Source organism: Delphinapterus leucas, chromosome 5 (genome assembly GCF_059928025.1).
Source record: "Delphinapterus leucas isolate spDelLeu-1000000601 "Yukka" chromosome 5, BTC_Dleu_Yukka2, whole genome shotgun sequence".
NCBI classification, from domain to species: domain Eukaryota; kingdom Metazoa; phylum Chordata; class Mammalia; order Artiodactyla; family Monodontidae; genus Delphinapterus; species Delphinapterus leucas.
The window spans coordinates 69,853,981-69,864,971 of record NC_143133.1 but is presented as its reverse complement, the minus strand read 5'-3'; positions in this window follow the sequence as shown (position 1 = coordinate 69,864,971).

Here is a 10,991-nt window from a genome sequence, read left to right as displayed (position 1 = left end):
CTTTTCTCTACAAAGGAAATCAAATTTTATACACTGTTCTGTACCTTGTTTTTTTCTCTTAATTGCGAATTCTGGAAATATTTCCATATCGGTATGTACAGAGCTTCTCATTCTTTTTCATTGTATAAAATATTAATATAGCTGTAGTATTAATATTTTATGTGAATGTATCATAGTTTATTTAAATATTCCCCTGTGGATGGACACTTGGGTGATTTCCACTCTTTTACAATTAAAAATAGTAGTGTGGGGCTTTCCTGGTGGCGCAGTGGTTGAGAGTCCGCCTGCCGATGCAGGGGACATGGGTTTGTGCCCCGGTCCGGGAAGATCCCACATGCTGCTGAGCGGCTGGGCCTGTGAGCCATGGTCGCTGAGCCTACGCGTCCCGAGCCTGTGCTCCGCAACGGGAGAAGCCGCAACAGTGAGAGGCCCACATACTGCAAAAAAAAAAAAAAAAAGACAAATGCATATGTAGCATTGTTTATATATTACCAAATTCCATAAGTCTTTTACCATTTTGCATTCTGCTTACAATATGCTTCATCATAGCCTCATTAACAGAGTGTTATGAAATGTTGAGATTTTTGCCAATCCGATAGGTGAAATGTGTTACTTCAATGTTGTTTTAATTTGTATTTATTATTTAATAATAAGATACGAATGAGTTAAATATCTTTCCGTTTGTTTAAGAGTCACTTGAATTTCTGTTTCTGTGAACTGGCTGTCGTTTGCCCTTTTTCTAGGGAACTTTTAGTGTTTTATTTCTGTTTGAAATCTAGCTGTTCTTTTTATATGAGAGAGATGGACCTTTTGCCTCTGATGTGAGTTTCAAATGTTTTTTCCCATGTCAGTCATTTGTCTTTTGACCCTGCTTATTTTTTTAATATAGTAAAATATATCAATATTTTCTTTTATGGGTTTTGAGTCACATTTAGAAATGTATTTCTCCAAGTTTATAAAGGAATTTGTCTGCTTTAGTACTTTCGTGGTTGCATTGTTTTTCCTTTATATATTTAAATCTTTGACTCTTTTTGAGTTTATCAGTGGTCGTGGAGTATGATATAGATTCAACTTTATTTTCTTCCAGATGACTATCCTTTGGGCTCTTTAAAATGTGGCTGGTAAAAACCTGTCTTTGATATGATACAATTTATGAATCCCTGAAGGAACTATACCCATTTCAGATACTGGGAATGCCTCTGACTGAGAGGAAGCAGAAAAAGAAATTCATCAACATGAGTTTTGGACTTTCTCCTAACAGTCTGATTTTAACATTTTCAAGCTGCAGCTCACAAAGGCATGAGAATTTGACCATAGACGTTAATTCCTTTGAACCTTAAAGTTTTTTGTATTTGAACTTTCAAGGTGATCTAATGTTTGGACTTTAATTTCTCCTTGGGAATTTAATAATTTAAAGAGGTTACTTTCAAATTGGGATATGTCTATAATGTCAGAATTTTATTCTTAGAATTTAAGCCATTTGATATAATTGCAGGACCTCTGATAGAAAGGGTGAAAATTTGAAATAAGAAATAGAATTGGGAATAAATTTTCAGCTCTAGATTTAGAATGACTACAGCTTTAATTTAATTAATGTGGTTTTTGACCTGTTTTGGAGTATTCTGGGCTCAAAAATCTAAACTGCCAACAGTGGTTCCAGAAGGATACCCAGAATCATAGTTGGGGTGGGTGACTCAGTGATGGGAGCAGGAATGTCTTGATAGGCTGCTGATTCCTTTCTCTTGGGGGAAGCCACTCCCCTAGCTGAGCTGAAGCTTAATGATAAAGCTCAGTGGTTTAAGAGAACAGAATGCTAGAGAATATTGGTGTATGGGAGGGATTGTAGAATGCTTCTTCCCTACCTCTGATGTTTCCTTAAGATCCATTGTCATAACATGTCTGGCCTTTCAACCTAACTTCTTCCTAAGTAGTTCAGGGAGTTATTTGATTGTTGAATTGAGAAGAAGAAACTGGGAGCCCCTTTATCTCCGCTTGTTCTTGAGATTGAACTGTCCTCAGGAAGCTGCTCTGCTCTTCCATTTTACAAGGGTGGGTGAAGGACTGTCTCCATATCGTATTACTGAGACTAAAAGGGAAACAGCGTAATTTTGGATTCACTGCTAGAAAACATGTTAATGGATAAACCGCACTCTCCACCATCTGTTTTAATCAGACACAAAGGTAATATTTGGATCTCCCAATAAGCCAACTAATTTGTATTTCTTAATTCTTCACAAATTGAGTAGGAGTGCCAATTATTGACCTTCCTCACCTCCAACTCCATCAAGGTGGGAAGCCCATGGTAAGGACAATGGGGTGACTGAACTGAAATTTCAGATGCTATATTGTGTCTCATAACTGAGGTGGGAATCAAGTCAGCAAGGACATCACCATTCAGTACACTCAATACATGCTCAGTAGCAATCTATGTTTAATAGCTGTGTGGAGGGAATATATGCAAGTTATATCTCCACAAGATATCTCCAGAAAAATGAGCAAGGATCATATGCATACCACCCTTGATGCCTTAATTTTATATATACCTTTTCTGACACCAAAGTGTGAAATTACAGGAAAGTCTAAATTTAAAAAGTTTTGTGTTAGGCTAAGTTTTTAGAAGCAGAAATAATGAGACGTAGAAGTAAAGTAAGTTATACACCTGAGTGTTTAGAACTGCCAAGACTGTAAAGTCACATCATGTTGAGTTTTGGGTTTTTAATATTCATCTTTATTAATTTTATTCTGAATGAGCCCTTGGATACTTTGTATCAGTGACAGATTTTTATTAGTAATAAAAGCACATCCCCACCTCTGCCCTTTGCCTTATACTTCTGGTGACACAATGAGAGCCAAGTCAGTTGTTCCACTCAAGTAGCCAAACTGTCTGTAGGCAAAGAACATATTTTTTTCTCCGCTTATTAAGTGGTAAAGAGGTAGCTGTCTTCCTCCCCTCCTGAAAGAGTCTCCTTGGAAACATGATGGGCCTGATTCATAATTATAATACTTTTGTATGTAAGTAAAGTCTCCCCAGAAGCCAGAGAGCCTTGTGTGTCTCAGACTGAGAGATGTCTCTAAGTCCTGGATCTCATTCCTCCTTGAAATGTAAATACCTAGGAATACTCCCCTCAGTGCTTTCATCCAGTACTTACAGACCTATGCTAGAATGTAACCCTTTGGCTTTGGAGGAGATAAATTTTATTATCCTTCTGGATCAGAGCATTTAGTACCATCATTAGGGAAACAAATGGCTACAGATTTAATCCTATGATGTATGAAAATGTTTCTAGGAGAAATGAAAGAAAGGATTCCCTAACTTTATAATGAATTCATTTTCATGTGGCAGGAGGATTGGACTTTTTATAGGAAATCTTTTATTTCCCACACATCCCTTACATGATTTTTCTGTCATTTCTGCTGGATAAAGATGTTAATACTATACTTGGGACATAGCAAATAATTCACAAATGATAGCTATTATAATAATTATTATGCTTATTATTTTAAGATCTCAAAAATGCCTATATCCATGTTGCACAATCATTAAAATTTAAATTACTTTTTTTTGAATTTTATTTTTTTTTTTATACAGCAGGTTCTTATTAGTTATCCATTTTATACATATTAGTATATATATGTCAATCCCAATCTCCCAGTTCATCACACCACCACCACCACCCTCCCCGCCGCTTTCCCCCCTTGGTGTCCATACGTTTCTTCTCTACACCTGTGTCTCAATTTCTGCCCTGCAAACCGGTTCATCTGTACCATTTTTCTAGGTTCCACATATATGCGTTAATATAGGATATTTGTTTTTCTCTTTCTGACTTACTTCACTCTGTATGACAGTCTCTAGATTCATCCACGTCTCTACAAATGACCCAGTTTCGTTCCTTTTTATGGCTGAGGAATATTCCATTGTGTATATGTACCACATCTTCCTTATCCATCCGTCTGTGGGTGGGCATTTAGGTTGCATCCATGACCTGGCTATTGTAAACAGTGCTGCAGTGAACATTGTGGTGCATGACTCTTTTTGAATTATGGTTTTCTCTGGGTATATGCCCAGTAGTGGGATTGCTGGGTCATATGGTAATTCTATTTTTAGTTTTTTAAGGAACCTCCATAGTGTTCTCCAAAGTAGCTGTATCAATTTATATTCCCACCAACAGTGCAAGAGGGTTCCCTTTTCTCCACACCCTCTGCAGCATTTGTTGTTTATCGATTTTCTGATGATGCCCATTCTAACTGGTGTGAGGTGATAACCTCATTGTAGTTTTGATTTGCATTTCTCTAATAATTAGTGACGTTGAGCAGCTTTTCATGTGCTTCTTGGCCATCTCTGTGTCTTCTTTGGAGAAATGTCTGTTTAGGTCTTCTGTCCATTTTTGGATTGGGTTATTATTTTTTTTAATATTGAGCTGCATGAGCTGTTTATATATTTTGGAGATTAATCCTTTGTCCATTGATACATTTGCAAATATTTTCTCCCATTGTGAGGGCTGTCTGTTCATCTTGTTTGTAGTTTCCTTTGCTTTGCAAAAGCTTTTAAGTTTCATTAGGTCCCATTTGTTTACTTTTGTTTTTATTTCCATTACTCTAGGAGGTGGATCAAAAAAGATGTTGCTGTGATTTATGTCGAAGAGTATTCCTCCTATATTTTCCTCTAAGAGTTTTATAGTGTCCGGTCATACATTTAGGTCTCTAATCGATTTTGAGTTTATTTTTGTGTACGGTGTTAGGGAGTGCTCTAATTTCATTCTGTTACATGTAGATGTCCAGATTTCCCAGCACCACTTATTGAAGAGACTGTCTTTTCTCCATTGTATATCCTTGCCTCCTTTGTCATAGATTAGTTGACCCTAGGTGCGTGGGTTTATCTCTGGGCTTTCTATCCTGTTCCATTGATCTATATTTCTGTTTTTGTGCCAGTACCATATTGTCTTGATTACTGTAGCTTTGTAGTATAGTCTGAAGTCAGGGAGTCTGATTCCTCCAGCTCCATTTTTTTCCCTCAGGACTGCTTTGGCTATTCGGGGTCTTTTGTGTCTCCATACAAATTTTAAGATTTTTTTGTTCTAGTTCTGTAAAAAATGCCATTGCTAATTTGGTAGGGATTGCATTGAATCTGTAGATTGCTTTGTGTAGTATAATCATTTTCACAATATTGATTCTTCCAATCCCAGAACGTGGTTTATCTCTCCATCTGTTTGTGTCATCTTGATTTCTTTCATCAGTGTCTTATAGTTTTCTGCATACAGGTCTTTTGTCTCCCTAGGTTTTTTATTCTTTTTGTTTCATTGGTAAATGGGAGTGTTTCCTTAATTTCTCTTTCAGACTTTTCATCATTAGTGTATAGGAATGCAAGAGATTTCTGTGCATTAATTTTGTATCCTGCAACTTTACCAAATTCATTGATTAGCTCTAGTAGCTTTCTCGTGGCATCTTTAGGGTTCTCTATGTATAGTATCATGTCATCTGTAAACAGTGACAGTTTCACTTCTTCTTTTCCAATTTGTATTCTTTTTATTTCTTTTTCTTCTCTGTTTGCTGTGGCTAGGACTTCCAAAAGTATGTTGAATAATAGTGGTGAGAGTGAACATCCTTGTCTTGTTCCTGATCTTAGAGGAAATGGTTTCAGTTTTTCACCATTGAGAATGATGTTTGCTGTGGGTTTGTCATATATGGCCTTTATTATGTTAAGGTAGATTCTCTCTATGCCCACTTTCTGGAGACTTTTATCATAAATGCGTGTTGAATTTTGTGAAAAGCTTTTTCTGCATCTATTGAGATGGTCATATGGTTTTTATTCTTCAATTTGTTAATATGGTGTATCACATTGATTGATTTGCGTATATTGAAGAAACCTTGCAGCTCTGGGATAAATCCCACTTGATCATAGTGTATGATTCTTTTAATGTGTTGTTGCATTCTGTTTGCTAGTAGTTTGTTGAGGATTTTTGCATCTATATTCATCAGTGATATTGGTCTGTAATATTCTTTTTTTGTAGCATCTTTGTCTGGTTTTGATATCAGTGTAATGGTGGCCTCATAGAATGAAGTTAGGAGTGTTCCTTCCTCTGTAATTTTTTGGAAGAGTTTGAGAAGGATGGGTGTAAGCTCTTCCTAAATATTTGATAGAATTCACCTGTGAAGCCATCTGGTCCTGGACTTTTGTTTGTTGGAAGATTTTTAATCACAGTTTCAATTTCATTACTTGTGATTGGTCTGTTTATATTTTTTATTTCTTCCTGGTTCAGTCTTGGAAGGTTGTACCTTTCTAAGAATTTGTCCATTTCTTCCAGGTTGTCCATTTTATTGGCATAGAGTTGCTTATAGTAGTCTCTTATGATGCTTTGTATTTCTGTGGTGTCCATTGTAATTTCTCCTTTTTCATTTCTAATTTTATTGATTTGAGTCCTCTCCCTCTTTTTCTTGATGAGTCTGGCTAAAGGTTTGTCAATTTTGTTTATCTCCTCAAAGAACCAGTTTTTAGTTTTTTTGATCTTTGCTGTTGTTTTCTTTGTTTCTATTTCATTTATTTCTGCTCTGATCTTTATGGTTTTTTTCCTTCTGCTAACTTTGGGTTTTGCTTTTTCTTCTTTCTCTAGTTCCTTTAGGTGTAAGGTTAGATTGTTTATTTGAGATTTTTCTTATTTCTTGAGGTAGGCTTGTATTGCTATAAACTTCCCTCTTAGAACTGCTTGTGCTGCATCCCATAGGTTTTGGACCGTTGTGTTTTCATTGTAATTTGTCTCTAGGTATTTTTTGATTTCCTCTTTGATTTCTTCAGTGATCTCTTGGTTATTTAGTAATGTATTGTTTCTCCTCCATGTGTTTGTGTTTTTTATGTTTTTTTCCCTGTAATTTATTTCTAATCTTATAGTGTTGTGGTCAGAAAAGATGCTTGATATGATTTCAGTTTTCTTAAATTTACTGAGGCTTGATTTCTGACCCAAGATGTGATCTATCCTGGAGAATGTTCTGTGCCCACTCCAGAAGAAAGTTTAATCTGCTTTTTTTGGATGGAATGTCCTATAAATATCAATTAAATCTACCTGGTCTACTGTGTCATTTAAAGCTTGTGTTTCCGTATTAATTTTCTGTTTGGATGATCTTTCCATTGGTGTAAGTGAGGTGGTGAAGTCCCCTACTATTACTGTGTTACTGTCAATTTCCTCTTTTTTTTTTTTTTTGTGGTACGTGGGCCTCTCACTGCTGTGGCCTCTCCCGTTTCAGAGCACAGGCTCCAGATGCGCAGGCTCAGAGGCCATGGATCACGGGCCCAGCCACCCTGCAGCATGCGGGATCCTCCCGGACCGGGGCACGAACCAGTGTCCCCCGCATCAGCAGGCGGACTCCCAACCACTGCGCCACCAGGGAAGTCCTCAATTTCCTCTTTTATAGCTGTTAGCAGTTGCCTTATGTATTGTGGTGCTCCTATGTTGGGTGCATATATATTTATAATTGTTATATCTTCTTCTTGGATTGATCCCTTGATCACTGTGTAGTGTCCTTCCTTGTCTCTTGTAACATTCTTTATTTTAAAGTTTATTTTATCTGATATGAGTATTGCTGCTCCAGCTTTCTTTTGATTTCCATTTGCATGGAATATCTTTTTCTATCCCCTCACTTTCTGTCTGAATGTGTCCCTAGGTCTGAAGTTCGTCTCTTGTAGATAGCATATATACGTGTCTTGTTTTTGTATCCATTCAGCAAGCCTGTGTCTTTTGGTTGGAGCATTTAATCCATTCACGTGTAAGGTAATTATCAATATGTATGTTCCTATTACGATTTTCTTATTTGTTTTGGGTTTGTTTTTGTAGGTCCTTTTCTTCTCTGTGTTTCCCACTTAGAGAAGTTCCTTTAGCATTTGTTGTAGAGTTGGTTTGGTGGTGCTGAATTCTCTTAGCTTTTGCTTGTCTGTAAACCTTTTCATTTCTCCATGGAATCTGAATGAGATCCTTGCCGAGTAGAGTAATCTTGGTTGTAGGTTCTTCCCTTTCATCACTTTAAGTATGTCATGCCACTCCCTTCTGGCTTGCAGAGTTTCTGCTGAGAAATCACCTGTTAACCTTATGGGTGTTCCCTTGTATGTTGTTTGTTGTTTTTCCCTTGCTGCTTTCAATAATTTTTCTTTGTCTTTAATTTTCGTCAATTTGATTACTATGTGTCTCGGCGTGTTTCTCCTTGGGTGTATCCTGTGTGGGACTCTCTTGCTTCCTGGACTTGGGTGGCTATTTTCTTTCCCATGTTAGGGAAGTTTTCAACTATAATCTCTTCAAATATTTTCTCTGGTCCTTTCTCTCTCTCTTCTCCTTCTGGGACCCCTATAATGTGAATGTTGGTGTGTTTAATGTTGTCCCAGAGGTCTGTTAGGCTGTCTTCATTTTTTTTCATTCTTTTGTTTATTCTTTTCTGCAGCAGTGAATTCCACCATTCTGTCTTCCAGGTCACTTATCCGTTCTTCTGCCTCAGTTATTCTGCTATTGATTCCTTGTAGTATTTTTTTTGTGTGTGTGGTATGCGGGCTTCTCACTGTTGTGGCCTCTCTCGTTGTGGAGCACAGGCTGCGGACGCACAGGCTCAGCAGCCATGGCTCACGGGCCCAGCTGCCCCACGGCATGTGGGATCTTCCCGGACTGGCGCATGAACCCATGTCCCCTGCATCGGCAGGTGGACTCTCAACCACTGTGCCACGAGGGAAGCCCCCTTGTAGTGTATTTTTCAATTCAGCTATTGTATTGTTCATCTCTGTGTTCTTTAATTCTTCTAGGTCTTTTTTAAACATTTCTTGCATCTTCTCTATCTTTGCCTCCATTCTTTTTCTGAGGTCCTGGATTATCTTCACTCTCATTATTCTGAATTCTTTTACAGGAAGGTCGCCTATCTCCACTTCATTTAGTTTTTTTCCTGGGGTTTTATCTTGTTCCTTCATCTGGTACATAGCCCTCTGCCTTTTCAACTTGTCTGTCTTTCTGTGAATGTGGGTTTTATTCCACAGGCTGCAGGATTGTAGTTCTTCTTGCTTCTGCTGTCTGCCCTCTGGTGGATGAGGCTCTCTAAGAGGCTTGTGCAAGTTTCCTGATCGTAAATTACTTTTAAGTTCATTTATTTCACTTTTAAAATGAATTTGTGGTTGAAATTTAGGTGGGATGTCTTTCTTGAGTGTTGAAATTTTCAGAGAGGTATCTACGTTTTTCTCATGGAAGACCACTGTTTGGTTCACAACTACTTTTTCTCCCTCCTTGGTGAAAGAGTACCTCCCACCCCCACAAACATATATATCTGTACAGATGTCATGTATACACACATACACACACGTGCGTGTCTTCAAGTGCACTTAGGTTTCTCTCTACAGCTTTATCACACTGGATTTTATGCCTTCTAAGGCATTGAGACTTATTCCCTACTATTTCCTAAACCCAGTAGTTTGGAGATGATCTCTTATTCACTTGCCTTTCTTAACTCATCTTTTAGATTCTAGTTATAAGGATTCAAATTCATTTTATTTCCTGTTTAATTTTTGAAATAGACAGGGTACAATAATATCTAGCTAGAAAGACAAAGCTACTTCTGGTGAAGTGGAAAATAGGGTATTGTAAAGCTATAGTAGTTGAAAAAGGAGAAGGATTGGGACTTCCCTGGTCCTCCAGTGGTTAAGGATCCACCTTCCGATGCAGGGGACTTGGGGTCGATCCCTGGTGAGGGAACTAAGATCCAACATGCTGTGAGGCAACTAAGCCCACGCGCCACAACTAGAGAGAAGCCCACGTGCCACAACAAAAGATCCTGTGTGCTGCACCTAAGACCCAGTCCAGGCAAAAATAAGTAAATATTTTTTTAAAAACCTAACACAAATTATTCTTAAAAAAACGTGAAAAGGAGAAGGATCAATATAGGTTGGAGGATTGATAATATTTATTGGAGGAGATGGTATAGGATTTGGACCTTGCTTTTTATAAGAAGTAAAGAAAGAAGACAGCATATCAGGTATGGAAAATAATATGAACTAAAGCCATTTCTTGAACACACAGTAAATTTTTTCTCTAAGAATAGTGAAACACAGCGATAAACAAGAAGTGATGAACAGCCCCCTTTTTTTTCATGATTTTACAGTATAGTAATTTTACAGTACACTGTGATTCATTGATTGCTTCTATGTTTAGGGAACAGAAGGAGATATGCTGTCAGCAATGAACCCGTCAGGTTAGACCAAAAAATTTACGATAGCTGGTGTACATAATGTAGGATCAACAAAAATTTTAAACCAGAAAGTGAAAGAATGAGCAGCAGTACTTTAGGAAATTTGGTCATTGATAAATTGAATGGAGAGAGTCTTGAGTCAGGAACACCAATTAGGGAAATAGTTGAATAATCTAAACAATAAATGATGAGAACACCTAACTTAATTTTGACTTTATGAACAGAGAATTTCAACGAAGAATCAACAGTTCTTTTAGACTTAATTTATGAATGCAAGGGAAGAGGTGATTCAGAGCTTCAAGACTTGGAAAAAAGTATATAAGTTTGGAAGAGAAAGAGGCAAATTCTTCTTTATGCACATGTGGATGTTGGTCAGTGGCTATATACAGGCGAAAAATCTCTATGTGAATAATGAACATATGTTACTGGAATTCTAGGCAAGAGATGAAGGTTTGGAATTCACCAGCCTAAAGGTGGTAGCAGTCATGAGAGTGAGTAAGCCTTCTAAGTTATAAGGCTAAAGAGTATATTTTAGAGGAATAGCTCACAGAAGTTTAGAAGAAACAGTGAGGTGAAGGTCAGAGAATATAGCCAGTATAGTTAGGGAAGCTGAAAAAAATTGTGATGTCAAGCTAATGTGTCACGTGCTGCCCTTAGCCTATTGATAACTAACTTGGCTGGACCGGCCTTTGTGGTTCTTACTCAGATTGCAAGATGTCCTCAGCAATAACTCAGGAAACTTTGAAAAAAAAAATCTTTATTACTTACTGGTCTTGGAAATTACATGG